The sequence below is a fragment of the Acanthochromis polyacanthus genome, chromosome 3 (genome assembly GCF_021347895.1).
Source record: "Acanthochromis polyacanthus isolate Apoly-LR-REF ecotype Palm Island chromosome 3, KAUST_Apoly_ChrSc, whole genome shotgun sequence".
Classification (NCBI taxonomy): Eukaryota; Metazoa; Chordata; class Actinopteri; family Pomacentridae; genus Acanthochromis; species Acanthochromis polyacanthus.
In genome coordinates, this window is record NC_067115.1 from 4813367 (window position 1) to 4832324 (window position 18958).

The 18958-nt window shown below is 40.9% G+C and overlaps 1 protein-coding gene and 1 long non-coding RNA gene across 2 annotated transcripts in view; one reads left to right on the forward strand and one right to left on the reverse strand.

Moving 5' to 3' along the window:
* The window catches only part of LOC110961347 (protein ELFN1-like), a 144386-nt gene that overhangs the window by 17091 nt on the left and 108337 nt on the right, over window positions 1-18958 (reverse strand). The window lies entirely within an intron of this gene.
* The window catches only part of LOC127533151 (uncharacterized), a 128404-nt gene continuing 116957 nt past the window's right edge, over window positions 7512-18958 (forward strand). Inside the window, exons 1-2 of the long non-coding RNA XR_007940894.1 lie at window positions 7512-7987; window positions 8128-8174. This is a non-coding gene — a long non-coding RNA (uncharacterized LOC127533151). The remainder of the gene's footprint in view (window positions 7988-8127; window positions 8175-18958) is intronic.

The following is an 18958-nucleotide window of genomic DNA, read 5'->3' on the forward strand; positions in this document are numbered from 1 at the left end:
AGCAGCAATCTGTGGCTGCACTGGGCTCAGACTCACCATAACTGGACAGCTGAAATCTTGAAATACATATGACTGACTGATGAATCTCCATCTCTGCTGAGGAAAGCAGATGGTCGACTCTGAATCTGGCATCAGCAGCATGAATCCATGGACTCAACCTGCCTTGTGTCAACAGCACATGCTGGCGGCAGTATAAGGATGTGGGAAATGATTTTCTGGCACACTTTGGACCACTCAGTACCAGTCAATCATGCTTTGAAATCCACAGCTTGTCTCAGAATTGTTGATGGTCATGTGCATCACTTTATGGCCACAATGTACCATCTTCTAATGGCTACTTCTATATTGCCATCAGCTAGCAATTTGAGGGTGAAACCATCCTCTTTATTAGCAGAATGATCAGAGAGGCAGTGCTGTGGCAGAAAGGCTTTTAGTTCAATATGTAATATGTAGTGTGCCTGACTTATTTATTATTTATCATAAGCAGTGTTGCCAGCTCACATTTATGGCATAGGATGCCGGCTTTCAGGCTCTGATTTGCTCCCTTATGCTGCCAAACTAATGTAATGTCTCATAGGAGAGGCTGACCTTCATGGGAGAAACTGTATATGTTAAACAGCCTTTCATCTGAACACAGGACAAAGCTTGAGCGCCAGGCTTTTTCCATATTTTAGCACCAACACTGGCTAATAAATATGACTGAGAGCACAAATAACACAGTATACATGCCTTTAGCTGATGGAGGTGCAGACATGGACATGTCTACGTTTAGCTCATTCACTTTGCCCTACAATTTCACATTTATTACAAATTAAAATCTACATTCACAGTGCAATGTCCTTACAAATCTAATCAAAGATTTTTTTTAAAAAAATTAACAGGAGCTGATATCCAGTTTCATGCTCTCAAATGTTTGTAGTTGTTTTTTTCTCTGAGTGAATTGAATACCTGCAGTATCAGACAGCAGCAGGAGCATCTACAAAGAGAAAGAGCAGCGGGCATTAATGCACGAGACACTATGGCAGTAATTTCATTAATTAAGATATCCCTGACATGGAGACAGGATCAATGAGATTCTAAGGTTAAATGATACTGTGTACTTTTCTTTACATTCATGTGTGGGCTGTCACTCACACAAAGGCACAGTTTATAAGCTCCAGTTAAATTTGTTCCCCTCCATCGAGGCTCTCCTGAGATTAAGTCTTGAGCACCACTCCAGCTGTGAGAACATGATTTTATTGTAAAGGATTGATCCACTTGCTAAACTGTACTAAAGAGGATATACGTGTAGGCATTCCCATAACTATGTATAAGATGTGGCCTCTCTAATAATCTAGGTAGCTACCCAAATGTACCAACAAGTAGCCTATAAATGGAAATATATTTTATTGTAGCGTACCAATGCTGGCTGTAGTAACTTATGTGATCATTGGGCTTTATATGAGTGGAAATGTCAGTGTTTTCAGCAACACGGACAGCAGATTGGTCTCTTTTCTGACTCGTGGAATCCAAACTTTTTATATTTTTAAAATGTTTTCTGGACTGATGAGCATCATTAGCTCTTTTTATGGGTCTCCACAGATCTTCAGTCTCTCTTTGTGTCATGATATACTTCAACAAACATGTTGTAAAGACTTTAATAGTTCCCTGCTCTTGAAATAAAACACAACGCTGTCTCACACCTTAGTGTCATCCTCCTGTTTGAAAATACCTGTCTCTAATTTAACCTTTAAAAAAAAGCTAAAAGCCCTACAGGTTCTGATATATTTAGAACTCACAGACGCATAATACGGTATTATTTTCACAAATAACAGTCATAAAAATAAAAGACCCATACATTTTTCTATCTCATTTGTTTAAATGGCCTCTCTGTATCGGCTTTTAGAACTTGTGTTAAAACCTGATGATGTTTAAGGTCAAATTAATCAAGAAATAAGAAGAAAGAAGATTCTAAAGGGCTCACAAACTTTGAAGCGCCGTACGCTCTGTATAATGTAGTGTCACTGTCATGATCAAAGTGACAAATAGTAAAGTATAGCAAGAGCGAGAAGATCAGAGAGAAGCGCTGCTGTCTGTAGTATTCCTATATTATTTATATGAATACACTCCTTCAGTATTTTTTATAATCATTGAACAGCATCAGTGCACATATACCACAGATCATGCCACCTCTGTTGCAATGTATTTTAGATTGGACATGATTTTAGATGTTAGGTGTTACCTGAGAGTGGAGCAGGTGATGTGAATGAGGAACCTGCAATTACACGACTGAAGGCCAAGGACATTAATCAAAACTACGATGCGTTCTGAAAAAATATATATCACTGAGATGCTTAAGGTCTACATCCATCAAAAGAATAGATCTGCACAAAATATGTATGTAACCTAGTAGGAGTTTCTTTTAATTGAACTAACTTTTTTTTATTTAGGAAAAAAACATTTTTGTTGTTTTTGTATTATCAGTCCGATGGCGAGCTTGTTGCTTCAGAATTTCAGTCATAATGTGCACCAACTAGTGTATGTTCTGGTTGACATTAAAGTGACTAATCTATTCTATTCTTCTATTCTAACTGCCTTTATATGAATAGTTAGGCTACATAGGTGTGTGTTGGTTGCTGCTGTGGGAGTTGGGGTTAAAGTAACAAATCTACTGATGGAAGTCAACTCTGACTGGTTTCATCCACGCGACAGTGAGTTTAGCAGCTTCCCCAGTCAGCAGATCTAAACCCAGTAGAGCACCTCTGGGATGTGGCGTAGCGGGGATTTACAGCTGAAGACGTGAGCAGAAAGTATATGATGTAATCATGTCAGCCCAATCTCTAAGGGTTGCTTCCAACATCCATGATGCAACGAACGAATGTTTTGAGAGCAAATGGCTGCCGTACCCAGCATCCCTAATAAAGTGCTCATTGACTGTACGCTCGATAAACCGAGTAGCTTGTTTAGAACCTGTATGACCCTCAGAGCTTTTCTGCAACAATTAGCGTAAAATGTTTTTAACAGCTGTAGAACTGTGGACAAAACAACAGAAATGAAACCAAATTGAATAATCTGTTCTTTTTAACACAGACCTCTATTGCTATATTGTGACAAATACCAAATACCCACAGAGACATCCCATTTCAACAACCCAACCTGCCCCCCCTTTTTCCCTCCATGTGACTGATGAGCAGCACTTAGGAGATGGGTTATACTCCTGGGTACGTTGTGAGCGAGGCAGAAATATGAGCACATTAATAACAGGCACACAGTCATTTACACACATACATATGCAGAACCAGACACATACATGCGTGCAATGAAACGCATGCTGCCACATCTCAGCGTGTAGTGGAGTGTCACACGCTCACACCGGTACTCTCATTACTATTCCAAACCAGCGTGGAAAACAGCAGCGACCAGCAAAGCTGCATGAAGCCATCAACAGAAAAATGATGATGAAGGTGACGGGAAAAGAGGAAGACAAATGACCTGTTGTGCCCATATACTGTGTGTGTGTGTGTGTGTGTGTGTGTGTGTGTCTGCATTTACTGCAAATCCATCCATTCATCCATTAGCTGCACCCAGAGGGTCGTGGGGGGGCTGGAGCCTATCCCAGCTGACATTGGGTGAGGAGCGGGGCAGGGAACGCCATGGACAGACTGCCAGTCCATCACAGGATCTACTGTAAATCTGTACTATATTTCCATGTAAGTAAAAGTCTTCTGAGAATTAAGTTAAAGTCAGCATTTTCCGTTAACCATCCAGGACAATAAAAGAAATGTGTGATTGCACTTGTTGCAGTACAGCATCAGAATGCAGCGTTATTTTCTGCAGTTTAAAGTCAACACCCTTTCATGAAAGTTAGTAGGTGCGGAGCATGCAATTTCCACTGAAATCTGATTGTCCAATTTGTGCATCCATTTCCATGGAGAGCCTACGTATGGTAATGAGCACTATCATATATCATCAGCTGTCTATATGTCATGTCAGAGTTGTGTAACTGCTTATGCAAACGCGACATTTCCAAACGGTGCTGCTTTCTTTAACCCCTTGACGCCTGAATTTAACTACAATTAAATAAAAAACTTTTTTTTGTGTTTCTGCTTTCCAACTGATACTAAAATAAGTTAAATTGTTAAATTATCTATTACACATAGAACATAGATATATAATAATAATAACAGATATATAATAATTAGGCCCTCACTCCAACCTGTCCTACGAGAAACCAGTGATTGCAAAAGGTTCCGAGGTACGTATTGAATATGCACAAACCGGCATTGGAGGAATGGACACACTATCTCTGCTGCAGTCTAAATGAAAGTGGTGTGTTGTAAATTTGCGATAATAGGCGTCAAGTTGTTACAAAAGGTTCAACTGGCAAAGCTTTAAGGAAGTATGCACAGGAAATTTAAATTTTAGTTTCCACCGCACAGTGTTGTCATTGTAATTGAATTTGTCCAATATCTGTTTAGCTGGGCTATAAAAATAGTTAAACACTGCTAAATATTGCTTTCTGTTGTTCATATGTAGCTCTGTTTCCACCTGGACTTGCATCTGGAGCGCATTGTCAGTTCCACCTGTGATTTAAAGATGAAGTATGCGATTCATGCTGCAGGTTTACCACCACTTTTGCTCCCACTTCCATCTTTCCTCCATTTATTCTGCTCATTTACTGATTCGTGTTTGTATTTTTGGGGTCTACTAGAATATGTTTACGTGCTTTAATTTGAAAAATGCAAATGATTTTTCCCAGACTGTACATTGCTGCAGCACCGCTTTGCACTGTCTGTCTGATACGCTTCATTTCACCTCCTCTCTCTTTAAGGCCCGCCTCCATAAAGTTCAGTCTGCTCTGATTGGTCGGCTGGACAAACGAAGGCGGGGTATTGTAATGTTGGCTACATACAGGCAGGGAGACTTAGCTGTAGTAGAAGCAGCTCTGGTGAGGAAAGAATGGCGGACTCCGAGGAAGCTGCTGATTCTTTGAATGTTCGCCAAAGTAGCCACTGGGGGCTGTGCTACTCTACTGAACACCTGTGTTGCCGTGCTTCAGGCACTGGCAGGAAAGCAGCAGCAACTGGTGATACAGTAGCATCCACGCCTTATGAAACACACAGCCAACTCATATGACACCTTGTAGATCTAATCCAAATGGACTAATTATTTTGCCTCAGATAGTTTAGAAATTTGTTTTAACTGCTGATACTGAATAAGTGAAAGTTAGCTTAGCCTGCTTCATGCAAGGGAACATACTCCACTGGTTTACAGAACTCAGGCCTTAGGAGAGACGACTGCAGTTGGACCGTTTATGCTCATCCTTCGACTGAGGGCATGTGACACTAGTTTCTAGGAGGGTGTCATGCAAATATGTTAGATGGTGACATAAATAAGTAACAAAAGGAAAGCCTGGACTACAAACGAGGCGTCTGAGGCAGATAAAGAGCAGGGTTTTCTGAGGGAGAGAATAATTCCCTTTTATTTGGACTTTGTAGGTTTGCAGACCTTTTACATGCTCAAAAAAAAAAAGCCACAGCACACTGAAGGAAAGGTAAAAACCCAAAAAACATAATAGGAGCTCTTTAAATCCCTGCTGTGGTTATAAGACTAGCTGATGTGAGCTTTCATGGTGTGCTTACATGCCAATAGCACTAGCACAATTCAGGATAAACAGCGCTGAATGAAACTGCTAATGACTCAGCAGTTCTTGAATAGAAAGCAACATCTGTATTGGGCATCAATGTCAACAAGCCAGGATTGCTAGTATCCACTTTCCAAATGGAATATAAACTCAATAGCATGATGGGCCTTTCCAATGCTTGATATTATAAAATCCGTCAATAACTACGTGGGCTTGTTGTCTGCAGCCTGTAAATGTCAGTCAAACAATGCCACGAGAAACTCTGCCCTGGAGGGTTAGCTTTACTCAGTAGCTGTTTCCACAAACTCTGTATTATTAACTCGGTGTTATTTTCTGAGAAATTATGCACGGTTGCTGTACGATCATTTCAGCTTGTGTTTTCCCGACACAAAAAGAAAGGGGGGAAAAAGATTCAGATATCACTCCTGCTTTCATGTTTTTGCTTGCTTCTCACTACAAAGTTCTTGATTTCACTTACGCTCTCTGGCTGCTCTGCACACGCTGTCATATGCATCTTCTCCTAATGCTTTATGTTGATTTGTAAGGCTATTTTAGGATTGCTCCCAAATAATTTAGGTATTTATGTAACACAGAAATATGGACTTTAGTAGTGTACAGTTTTTCCTTTGTAGCTTCAAGCCCTGACAGAGATGTGCTAGACAGTCTTTATGATGCTTTGAGTTCATCGTGTAAATTTGTCTGCTTAAAGGCTTGAAAATTCAGAAACTCATTTCTCTGCCGGAGTTCAAAGCCTTCATTGGAGCTGTGTGAGATGAATCCATGGGAGTTGTCATTGCTCCAAATAAGTTGGTTTTCGTTTTTAGGTTGTTTTTTTTGGGATGCTAGGCCTGTGTCTCTCTGTCTGACTGCCTGTCTGTCTGTCCCCAGAATTTTCTCCTCCCTGTATTATTCATCAGAAACCATCAATAGTATATGGTTTGTTTGTTACTGAGGTCTCCTTTGCAGATTTCAGATCCCAGAAGGTGAAACCTGGTTAAATATAGATTTAGCTAAGAAAATAAATATATATATAAATTCCCCGTGCCTGTGTTTTTACTATGTAGCTTATTGATCCCCCGGGACATGGAGGTGTCAAACTGTGGGCAGGCTTGTGAAGAATTAATCTTTCCTCAGTGTCTTGGGACTTCGCATCAAACCGTATTACACAGTCTGTTCTGGGCAGTACAAAAGTGCTCACCTTCTGATGTATATGCGCTCACACACGAATACACACACATACACTTTGCGAGGCCCAAATGACACGTGAGATTTGTGCAATCGATGAAAGTGAGTCATCTGGATTAGATTAGATTGCAGGGCAGGAATAAGTGAAGAGGAAAAGCAAAAAAGAGAGACGAGAGGAGTCGGATCAAAAAGCAGCTCGCTCTGAGGCGACTTCAGCTACACCTCTCACAACCGGGAGACACAGCACGAGTGTGTCTGTCGTCCACACGACTCGAAGGAGACCACGAGAATGTTAATTTGCTTTGACTCTCAGTCTCACCCATCTCCACTCATTCGCTTTACATCACCCTCCGCCCCCTTTCTCAAAGTGATTGACTTTTGTGGAAATAAGGCTTCTACATCACACCACAACGCACATACCCGAGGGCGAACAAAAACCTACATCTCTTATCCCCCCTCTCCTTGCTCTCGGGGGAAGTAGGGGGTGTTTAAAGAGGAGTGGTGATTGGAGCAAGGGGTGGGGAGGTTGAGAGTTGAGCTGACGTCCAGACTTGGTGTGATGGACGTTTCTATAAGAGATATGGAAACACTGAGCGTGACAGACATTTCTATTATAGAAATATTCCACTGCCTGCTACCCAGAATGTGCTGTTGACAGAGACAGAGAGTGAGAGACGCTCACTACAGTGATGTAAAGGATGTCTGCAAGGATGAAATGAAGAAAACAATGCTACTGATACTAAGTCTTTTACTTTTCCCATCTTGGTATAATATCTCTGTCTCATCTGTCTCTGTCTGTTTCTGCATAGCGGAATCTCTCACTGTCTGTCTCTGTCTTTGCAGTGTGGCAGTAATGCCAGAATAATAGGCGCTGCCAATATAAATCTCCTCCATCGGCCCTGTGGCGCTACACTTGTCACTGCCCTGAAGAGAGACGTGAACATGTGAGATGCCATGGATGATCCTCTGTGGCGAAGCATTGTATGGTTACGTAATGCGTTTAGTATTCAGAGAGGAGAACGAAGAAAGAGGAGGACAGAGAAGAGATGGGAAGCAGAGGTGGAAAGAGTCAGAGCTACATGAAAGAGAGGCGAGAAAATGAGAGCAATCACCAGACTGAAAATACGCCACATACAGAAGGAAATCCTGCCTTTTCCACAACAACACAAAATGTGACCGGTATGTATGGAGTGTTGAGAGTGCCACTACAAGTTATATATGCAATTCATTTAACTGGCTATATAGATAAGCCCAAACGCTAAGGGTTGTCTAGTAACTATTCAAGAGCTTTTCGTAATATTGAATTTGTTTTTCAACAGCAGATGGAGTTCGATGTTGTAGGTGCAGTTACTGAATGCACTGTGAGGTAAGAATACTTTACCAGTTGCCGTTTTCAAGGTCAAGAATACACTTCAACTACACTTCATCTTCTTCATATTTATTTAAATATTTTTTTCATAAAGTATATCTTCATTATGCATTACAAGCTAAGAAAAAAATAAAGCGAAATGTTAATGCTCAGCAGGCACACTAAGTTCTTCACATGGCCTCTTTAAATTATTTTACAGGGACATTTTATAACAGCTTACATGACTGTTAAACATGTGATCAGTTTTTTAAAGTCGAAAGAATAAAGTCAGCATAGTCTTTCGCACAAAAAACTTAAGATTGCAGAGAAGTACAATAAATATCAGAAAGACAATTATTATGTTTATTTGATAATTTAGGTCAAATCATAGCAACAGCTGTTTCATCCAGTAGAAATAAAAGACTTTGGCATTGTGAAATGAACAAGTTTATTTATGGAGGATAAGGCCCTGCAGTGTTATTTTCTGGAAAAAATGTAACGATGAAGGAAGATAATATTAAATATCACCTTATCCGTCTATAACAGATATTGAAGACTCCCGGTACCAATTATTATTGAGATTAATATAACTAATTTAAATATTAAGGCTAAGGCCCAACATTTTTAATAATAGATGTTAAACTGACTAATTTAGAACTAAAGTTAAAACCATACAAAAACACATGAAAGCCTGAAAAATCTGAGGATTCCTTAGATCCCCTATGAGCAAGTTTTTGTTTTTCTCTGTTTTTAAGGAATTCATCAAAACATTTCACAAGCCATTTTGGGAAGCATGGATGGTTTGCTTGAATATTGTGGCAGTAGTTTTGTTAAAGCCCTTTGCTGTGTCAACATGACAGTTCCACTGTGCACAATGTCAGGTCAACCAAAAAATGGTTTTCCCAGCTTGATGTTAAAGATCCCGACTGGCCTGTACAGAGCTGTGACCTTAACCTCAGCCAACAAAGAAGAACAGACTGTGAGGCAGCTTTTATTATTTAACATCAGAGGCAAACATCACTGACGCTCATGTGGTTGCACAGCAGCAGGTCCCTGCAACCAGCCTCTAAAATCAAAACACCTAAAATCTGCAAAAGAATAGCTACATCTGTAAATCACATGCACGCCATATGGCAAGGAGTGTCTATATGCTTTTGGTCATATAACGTGTTTCCCAGTTAGATGTGTAAATGATAAAATAGTCTAATTCAAAAACAGTTAAATGACATTACAATGTTCTAGATTTAATTTTAAATGGTTTTACATTTGCAATTTTTGTCTTTCATTTACCTCCTGCTGAGCGATATTTCATTCCAATCCTTTTAGCATCTAAATCACTTTGATTCTTCAATTTCCAGTTGCTTTTTTTCATGTATTCATTCATTCACTGATAATAATGTAACATTGTCACACTCAGGACTCCGTAGTTACGCACTAGAAGAGCTAAAACCTCAGGTGTGAAATGGAGCTTTACAAACTGTTGTGTGAAACGTGCATCAGAAAATTACCATCGTCACCTGACACCACGCTTCTCTAAAAGCCGATACACATCCACGGGCCTGCAGAGAAAAACAAACACATGCACAGGTGTGATGACTGTGTGTGTGTGTGTGTGTGTGTGTGTGTGTGTGTGTGTGTGTGTGTGTGTGTGTGTGTGTGTGTGTGTGTGTGAGTGTGTGTGTGTGCAGACTGTCTCTGTGAGCAGGCAGTAGGCCAAAGAGGGTTTTAACACGCTTGATGGGATTTCACACTCTGAAGTACACACGCGTACACACTCTCGGGCACACTCAAATGTTGAAGATAAACATGTCTGAAAGCTATGTGCGATTCCAGACAAATAAACACACACACCCACACATGCACGCTCTCGGATATAAATGGATTTGTCAGGCTCCCACATTGTACACATGCAAAACTAATGGACTCCGCACAGATACATTACCGTTACTCAGTCATTTCCAAAAGACGTGGCTTTACACACCTGCCAGAATGGAGGCACAGAAACACTGGCACTATACAAATCTGCCATTACCTTCCTGTCCAGCATAAATGTGGCATTAGTGCTGCAGCGGTCACTGTGACCTGTCACTCCTCAGGTGGTGTTTAAGGAAAACTCCACTAAAAATCTGTCTTTGTGACCTTTCAGTTCTTGGTGGCTGAAGGCTTGAATGCTGCCTTTGACAAGCTGGTCACTTTTTTTTCCCTGCAGGCAACAACTGTGATCAAGTTCAGTAGTTACGGTGGCAACTTTACAAAAAAAAAAATCCATCAGAATTTTTCATACTACAATTCTACAATTTCATTTTGCTTTTATCCAAAGCGACATACATCTGAGAGTAGATACAACACAAGCAAGGATCTAGCCAAGATAAAACAACCTGGATAAGAGCTATAAAACAAGTTCAGAGGGTCCTACCCTATAATAAATCGCTTTGTTGGTAACTGCAAAGTCTCTTCAGTTTGCCACCAAATCACAGAATACAACATCTTAGCACAGCCGTAGTATAAGGAGGCGGTAATGTGATATAATGATATGGTAAAGGACTCTTCAGATGATTTTTCCGTGAGTAAAGGTTCCTGCTGAAATCCATGTAAGGGCCATGCAATAGCAATATTTCCCACTAAAAGCAGATCGTTTAACCTGATTTAAACAGAATTTACTTTAATTTATTTCGCAGATAGTCACTGCATGAAGAGCCGACCCTGTGAATTCTGGAAAACCTACCTAGTTCCCTGCAGTTATTGGCAGTTCACAGGCTATGAACTCCAAGTCTGCGGGGGCTATGAACGGCCTTAAACGCAGCATGTTTATGGGGTTGGGGGGTGGGTGTGTGGGGCAAGAGGGGAGTGAGATTTCACACCTAGGGCAAAGGTGTGAAAACTAATTTTTAAAAACTTCTTTACCTTGCCAGAAAATGTCACAGGAGAAACATTGTTCTTGCATTATTATTATTATTTTTTTAAATAGTCACCTTTAACTTAAATACACTTGTTCCATGATGTTCAAGCTTCACTAGACCTTCATGGAAGCAGGTCACATCTTGGGCCTCCAGGTGCTCAGCAGCATGGATGATTTCATTTATGCTTTTATTTGATCAGGGACCGTGCAGCTAACACATTACATATAGAGTGCATAGCATTAAGCTACTTTTCAACACCCGTCCCTTGTTGGGCTTTTCAGTAAAGGTAGTCAGAGGACCAACAACACCAATAAAAACAGCACAGACAACATGATAAACTTGTAGCCCCCACAACACAGTCACACACATAATGACACAATCCACAGTCAGTCGGACCTTATAGGTGTCATAGGCGGGTACATTCTTGTTTTTCTGTCGGCCAATACTTAATTTTTGCTGTAAAAGTTTTTAAATTTCATCATCACTTTTAAAATGGTGGCAAAGCAAGTGAGATTTCAGTTTGGGAAACGGACAGAAGTCATGCAGTGAAGGTCGGGTGAGTGCAGCTCATGGGGCAACAGTTCAAAGTTACATTTGACTGCTTCTGCCTCCTGATGCTGTGTGGACCAACAGTTGAGGTTTTGTGGACATGTTATCACTAAAGTGCTGTTGTTGTATCATCGGGTGTCATGTGTTCTAGTGGTCACAATGCATTAAAGCATCCCTGGTCTAATCCTGGCTCACAGCTACCATCCACATGTTTTTATGTGCGTTGTCAATTTGCATGTAAAAACACAGAGTAGAAAGTGCAGTTAATTGGACCAAAAAAATTCAAAACATTGTAAAAATGCTTTGACACACACACAGCCTGAGGTGGAATAATTGATGTGTTGGTAAAAGCAAAATGCTATAATGGAAACAGTAAAAACAGACAGCATGTGTGCATGTGACTTGAATGTCCACCGAAGCTTCTGCTCCACTGAAGACACTGGAAAACATCATCTGTGTGGAGCAATGTTGACCTGTGACCTTCCTCTGATTGATTCATGAAACAGACACAACGGCTGTACTTCCATCATGCGTTTCCTGTACATTTTGAGTTATGATTGCAGACCAAAACTGAAGCAACGAGTGACAAACTTTTCATTTCCACCTTTTGAGCCTCAAGGCAGTGGGAATTTGGCACAGGAAAGATTGAGCTGAAATTTGAGGCAGATGTAATGAAATTCCCTCCGAGCCTTTCTGAGATATTGTATTTACAAGAATTGGACAGATATGAGTCCAGGAAGTGAGGTCACATTGACCTTTAACCTCCAAAATCAAATCAGTTCATCCTGGAGGTTAAGTGAAGATTCACCCCAAATTTGAAGAAATTCACTGAAAATCTTTAAGAAAAGTCGTGTCCGTGAGAGTCAGGTGTAAGGGTAGGCGACCTGAAAACAAAACGCCTCCAGCCACTGCTGTCACTGCTGTGATGGCATAAATATGGAACCTCTACGCTGGGAAAGTGAGTGAGAGTGAGAAAGAGATTTCTTAGTAATAGAAAGCAGAGCTTATGTGCTCTGGTAGGTGGACCGTGTTATGGCCTGTCTGAAAACTTTTGCAAAGTTTACCTTCAGAACTTCACCAGACAAATGACCGGAGCCACAAACTATAACTCATAGAGGAACGCATCTCTCTCTCTCTCTCTCTCTCTCTCTCTCTCTCTCTCTCTCTCTCTCTCTCTCTCTCTCTCTCTCTCTTCTTCTATTTCTGCCTGTCTCTCATAGGCAAACACACACACACACACACACACACACACACACACACACACACACACACACACACACACACACACACACACACACAGCTAGAAGCCGCTGAAGAAGCATCACTCAGACACCTCAAGCTGTTCATTTCCTTCCTGTCTTGATACATGCAGCCAACTGTAAAATGTTATAAAAGCAGCATCAGTGTGGCCACTCAGCACATGCACAAACACGCACACAAACACGCACACAAACAGACACACAAACACACACACAGTCACCTTTTGTCACTGCAACTTTACACATTATGGTTAAAATTATCTGGATGGCTCCTAACTCATAGCTGAAGTGCATGTTTGTGTCATTGCACGCCTGCCAGCTTGTGTTGGTCGTTTTGTGTGTTTCTACATGTTTGTGTGTGTGATGTGTTGCGCTGAAATGCTGCTCACCTGCTATTCTGGCTGCTGCTGTTTTGATAGTGTTGTTTGAACAGGGAACAGAAACTGAAATGAATTCTGGGAATAATGAAGCATCATCAAGCAAACTTTATTCTGTGTCAGGGTCGAGTATAAAAACCCTTTACCGTGGCTCTGTTATGTTGTTGGGACATTGTGCTGCCATGGTTTGTCCCGTCAGAGGGAAGAGCCACTGCACATCAATACAAAGTTGTTCTGACTGTTCACCTTTCTCCTATGAGGAAACATTTCACCCTGATTGGAGTGGTTTCTTCAAGATGACGATGACCCCATTCACAGGAATTAGGGGGTCACTGAGTGCTGTGATGAACATGATGTGAATCATATGCAATGACCTTCACAGTCACCAGATCTCAACCCAACTGAACACCTACATATGGGAGATTTTGAAGCAACGTGTACGTCCACTCTCTTTACCATCATCATAGAAAGTTACCAGCTGAGGGAATATCATCAGAAAGAATAGTTTTCATCCCTCCAGTAGAGTTCAGAGACTTAAAGGATCAGTGCTAAGTTGCACTGAAACTGATCTGGTGGCATGTGGTTAACCAACACCTACTCCTACTTTATGTAGGATAAGCCCCACAGTCACAATGTGAACCGCCCTGAGTGTGGAATAACAACAATGTGAAAGCCAAAATGTTGGACGATGGAAGTGGATGCCTTCCGTTTGAATCCAAGTGGGTCTGATTGTCTGTTGCCCCACTGTTCTTTGATTGGCTGTTTTCCAAATGCTGGTGTTATTTGCTCATAGCTGGCAGCAGTTAACTTTTTAAAAAAAAAAGAAGACAGCAACTGCAGACAGTGTGAACAAAGTGGATTATCTTGTACAGTACGAATTTGCCTCCCGTGTGTGTTATTCTGAGGGGATAGCACCTGTTCAAGAACAAGCTGTCAGGATCTCCGGCATCTTTCTCTTGCTAAACATGAAAGCAGCAGGAGTCATCAAGACAACACAGTAAAAACTGTGTTTGTCTGGCAAGTAGTTGTTACCCCAACATTTTCTCCCACCTGAAAAACACCACTGCCTTTTATTTGTTGTTAATCATCCCGCATTGCCTCACAATTACTTTGCAACACTCTACTGAGGGGGACGTAACCCCAGTTTTGGAAACACAGATCTCCCACTTTCATACGAGCGCTTCTATCGTGTCTCTGTGTATTCATATTAGCTAGATTTGTCGTAGTTGCTATATCTATGTTGTTTTTAAGGTTCACTGACAAACTGACTTTGACAGTTGTAACAGCGAAATGTGAAAACTCTCTACTTTAAAGAGTGAAACAGTGTATGTGTTGCATTAGTTCACTTGCTGCAGCTCATAAGATGTAAGGGCAGAAATGCTCTCTTTAACTTACAGGGTATAAGGCTGAAGTGAATTTCTCTTGTCTCAGTAACTTAGGAGCTTTGGTCTGGTAATTTGGCTTCAATATTGTGTCTTAACACTTCGCTGCACCTGTTTGTTGTACAGTTTTGGCCTGAAGCTGGGACAGCTGTCTCTGCTGGACTGCCTTTAACTTCTCTGTAGTTTTAAGTGCTTGGTCTGAAGTTGCACGTAAGAATTTTTGGAGTACTTTAAACAGTTAGTTTGGATTTTCTAGAGAGGGACTGTATGAGGTACTTATGTATTGTATTACTTGCAATAGACGGTGGCCTGCATGCTCCCACTTTGGAAGAGCAGATAGGAGGACCGGTTTATCCCTTTACTGGTTCAGTTGGTGTTAGATTAACTGGTGATGCTCCTGCTGTTACTTTGTCAATGGAGACTGTAGATGATAATAAAAATTTGGTGTGAAAATACTGCAAAAGTCAATAAACAATTTACAAAATGTTCTTATTGTCAGTATTATCATTCATCTCACATTATGATACTGAAACTGTTCAGCCTCCAAGTAAAACATTCAGGCTGTATTACTAACATAGTGTGATAGCGTACAACAAGATTAACATCGGTGTCTGGCTTTCGTCCGACTGAGAGACAGAATCCAGCCAAAGCATCCACCCACCCATTATCTGTACACCACTTAATCCTCATTAGGGTCGCAGGGAGCTCAAGTCTATCCCTGACTTAGGAAGAAGGCAGAGGATGCCTGGACAGGTGACCAGTCTGTCACAGAGCTACAGGTACAGACAAACAATCATTTTGCCATTCACAAGTATGGACAATTTAGAATCACCAATTAACCTCAGCATGTTTTTGGACTGTGGGAGGAAGTCAGAGTACCCAGAGAAAATCCACACATGCACAGGGAGAACATGCAAACTCCATGCAGAGAGGACGCAAACCTAGGATCTTCTAGCTGCAAGGTGAAAGTGCTGATCCCCAAGCCCCCCAGCCACAGCAGTGTTTTGTTAAAATGTATTCAAAGATCACTGGAGTTAATCAAAGGAATAGGCATTCTTTTTCAATAAACAGAGAATAATGAAACTACCTGCTCACTTTTAGCTTCATTTTTGGCTCCATCTACCTGTAAAACATTGTTAATCTAAGTCCTTTATTAACCACGCCTGACGAACGTCAGCGGGGTTACTGCATTCGCTTCGGTATCTGGCTGGCTGGCTGGGTAAGTATGTATGTACCGTATGTATGTGGGTGTGTGTGTATGTCCGGTCAGATATCTCTGCAAGTGCTGAAGTCAGGATGATCAAACTTGGCACTGAAGATCAGTCTAAGGTCCCCTGCTCAGTTGTGGAGTTAGAGGTCAGCAGATCAAGTAGGAAGGGAGATATGTAGGATGGTCAAAATTGATACAGAGTATCGTGCATGGGCGTGGTTCTGCCCTCTACTGGGGGCTCGTCTCGTTCCTTCTGCTGCCTGACCTCTGAGTTTCTCACGGGGTGTTTTCTTTGATGACCATATTACAGTTTTGGCTGAGTCTTAATATTTTAACAACATGTCACAAAGCTACACTATTCAGTGGCATTGATTTCCCAACAAAACAAACACTGAGTGTTGGTCTACTATCTCATTTGCTAAATCTCTCAGTAGCATGCATGGTGTTTAACACTTGAAGCTCTACTAGTTTCAATCATGAGCGCATAGTTTTTGTTTTTCTTTCATGAGGCCGTATAACAAATGATTTTCAAAATGAGGGCTCCTGATATTTTCATATTCCTTGTCCAGACAAAAAAATAAGCAGAAATATAAATTAAAGAGAATGTAGCCACACTGGTTGTTACACCATGGGTTCTGAGAAGCCATGCCTTTGAAAAATCCATGTTCTGCACACTAGTATCACCAGTTAAACTCAAACACCAGCATGATACTCAGTAATGTACTGCTGTGGATGGGGGCAGCAGGAAAATATGTTCCTGCCACCCAAAAAATACATCTAAGTATAAGTGGATCCAAACTAATGTGTTAAAACACCAAACTCATGCGGCAACACAAACAGACGAACAGATCGAGGCATTGACAGAACAGAAACGTCCGTGTTCTGCAAGGGTAAAATTGAGAACAGAGTCTGGTAGCTTTGAAGAGTGCAATATAACGCCTTCAGTTCCCTGAGCTGTCTGATGGTGAGATAATGTGGTGAAAACATTCTAAATATAGTATACACTTAACCTGATATTGATTTTTTAGGTGAGTTTTTTAAGGCGTTCACAGCAGTTCAATGCTCAGCTTGTGTGCTGCTTCTCCAAACTGGGTTTGTGCCGACAACCATCTAAGTAATATGCTAACTATGGATAAGTATCTCATACAATCCCACTAAAAAAATCTGAAGTAACCCTTTAATATCAAGTCATCATAGAGCATAATGTTAGTGGAGAATGCAAATATTTTTAGAAAGGCTCAGCATTGACTTGATGGAGTTCTGGCTTATCTTTCTTTTAAAAAGTGTGTTGTTTGAAGCCTGGATTTATTTATGAGACATTTAACTTAAAATCCAGCAGAGAAAGTCACACTGGGTGAACATAAATTATTGAGATATTATTTAAAAATATCAGCCGGATCGACTGCACACATGCTTTGCTGTTTCGCTTTGAACAGGATGCAGAGTAACAAGACACAGATAAGTGTAGCAGGTTTCCTACTGATGCTAAGACAGCTATACTTTGTTGAAAGAGACCAAATCCTCTGTGTGGCATTTGGTTTGGAGTTCTTCTCTAATACTGCTCTACTTTGTCATTTAGGCTGATAAAAATGTTTGTAGTTTAACACTGAAACCCTGCTCAGTACTTCTTTGGCAGTGTCATCAAACATTTCTAAACTCTGAGATGAAGCAGATTCCGGCAGCATCCTTCATCATCTGTGTTGGTTCAAATTCAGTGTTGTCTCGTGTCTGAAGTGTTTCATCCCTCTTAACTATCTAATGGTATTGTTTGCCTGTTCTGCACTAAACCACTGCTGAGATTCTCTAACAGTAGCTGCAGGCCACAACGGGACAATGGATCACATGCTCACACACACACACGTGCAGAATAATCAGGTTTGAAACATTAGTATGCACTTTGTGGTTGTTCATGTGTGCAAATACATCAGCAGAAAATACATGTTCAGTAAACATATAATATGGACACAAGCACACGCAGTTTTAGAAAAGACCCAAAGGACCTTCCAGAGCTTAATTTAATGTGAACTCCTGTGAGAGTAAACGAGAGTGAGTGCGTGAGTGAGTGCTGACTAGAAGAATGAGTGGATGAAAGGATTTATGTACTACATTAAAGCACCTGAAAACATATTTTGAAACCTTGAACATTTCTTTATTTAAAAGAGCGATATTAAATAAGCTTCACAAGACTTAAAGAACACATCCTTGCTTACTAATTACTTATCAAGGTTAACTCTTGATTTTATCAAACGTGACTGATAGTGGCATCTCCATGGCAACATGAGCAGCACACCTGTTATCAGAAAGGGGCAGCAGGTTTGACATAGCCAGGGTTTCTTTTGTCGAGCCTAAAACCCACATCACACAGTGGTTATCAGCTGTTTTTGTTGACCAGGTATTCTTCTTCAGATGTTCACATAAAAAGGGACATTTGACATGTTACGTAACTCTTCTCACTCTCCTCACAGAATGGACCAGTCGTGCGCTGCCTTCTTCATTCTAGTGAAATGAGCCGCAATGGAGCGGTGTAAGAAATATTTCAGTATTAAATGTGATGTATACCAATAGACTTGTCTGAACTGTATTCCATCAGCTGCAATGCCAGCAGTGTAAAATAGACCTGACAGCGAATCAAAACCAAGAATAAAAACATATTTATGCTTTTTATGCATCACAAACCCAGTACATGCAGGTTTCCGTGGCAACAGGACGCATACAGTTTGTCTCCTGTAGCTGTACAGCTTCATTCAGTGGGATTACATTGCATGTGGCTCAGCAGGTTTAATATATATTTGCTCAGTTTACAGTTCATATTATTTGGATACTATATGTGGCCATTTAAAGGACGGGTGAAAGACAGACACCTCTTACAGCTAATTTAAACCACAAACTCTGAACACAACCTCCTATAGAGCAGGGTAGCTTTGCAGCATCAGTTACCATGGTGATCTACCAGGTTAAAAGACAACCAATTTTCACGTCATTGACCACTCTGACATTAGGTTCACCATACCCATTCATTTGACTTCATAGCGCAGCCCTCAGTTTCTGTGATGTTTCTAGATGTTTCTAACATGAACACCTGCCACTGAGGTCAGCTGGAGTGCTGGCTTCAATTAATGACCGAT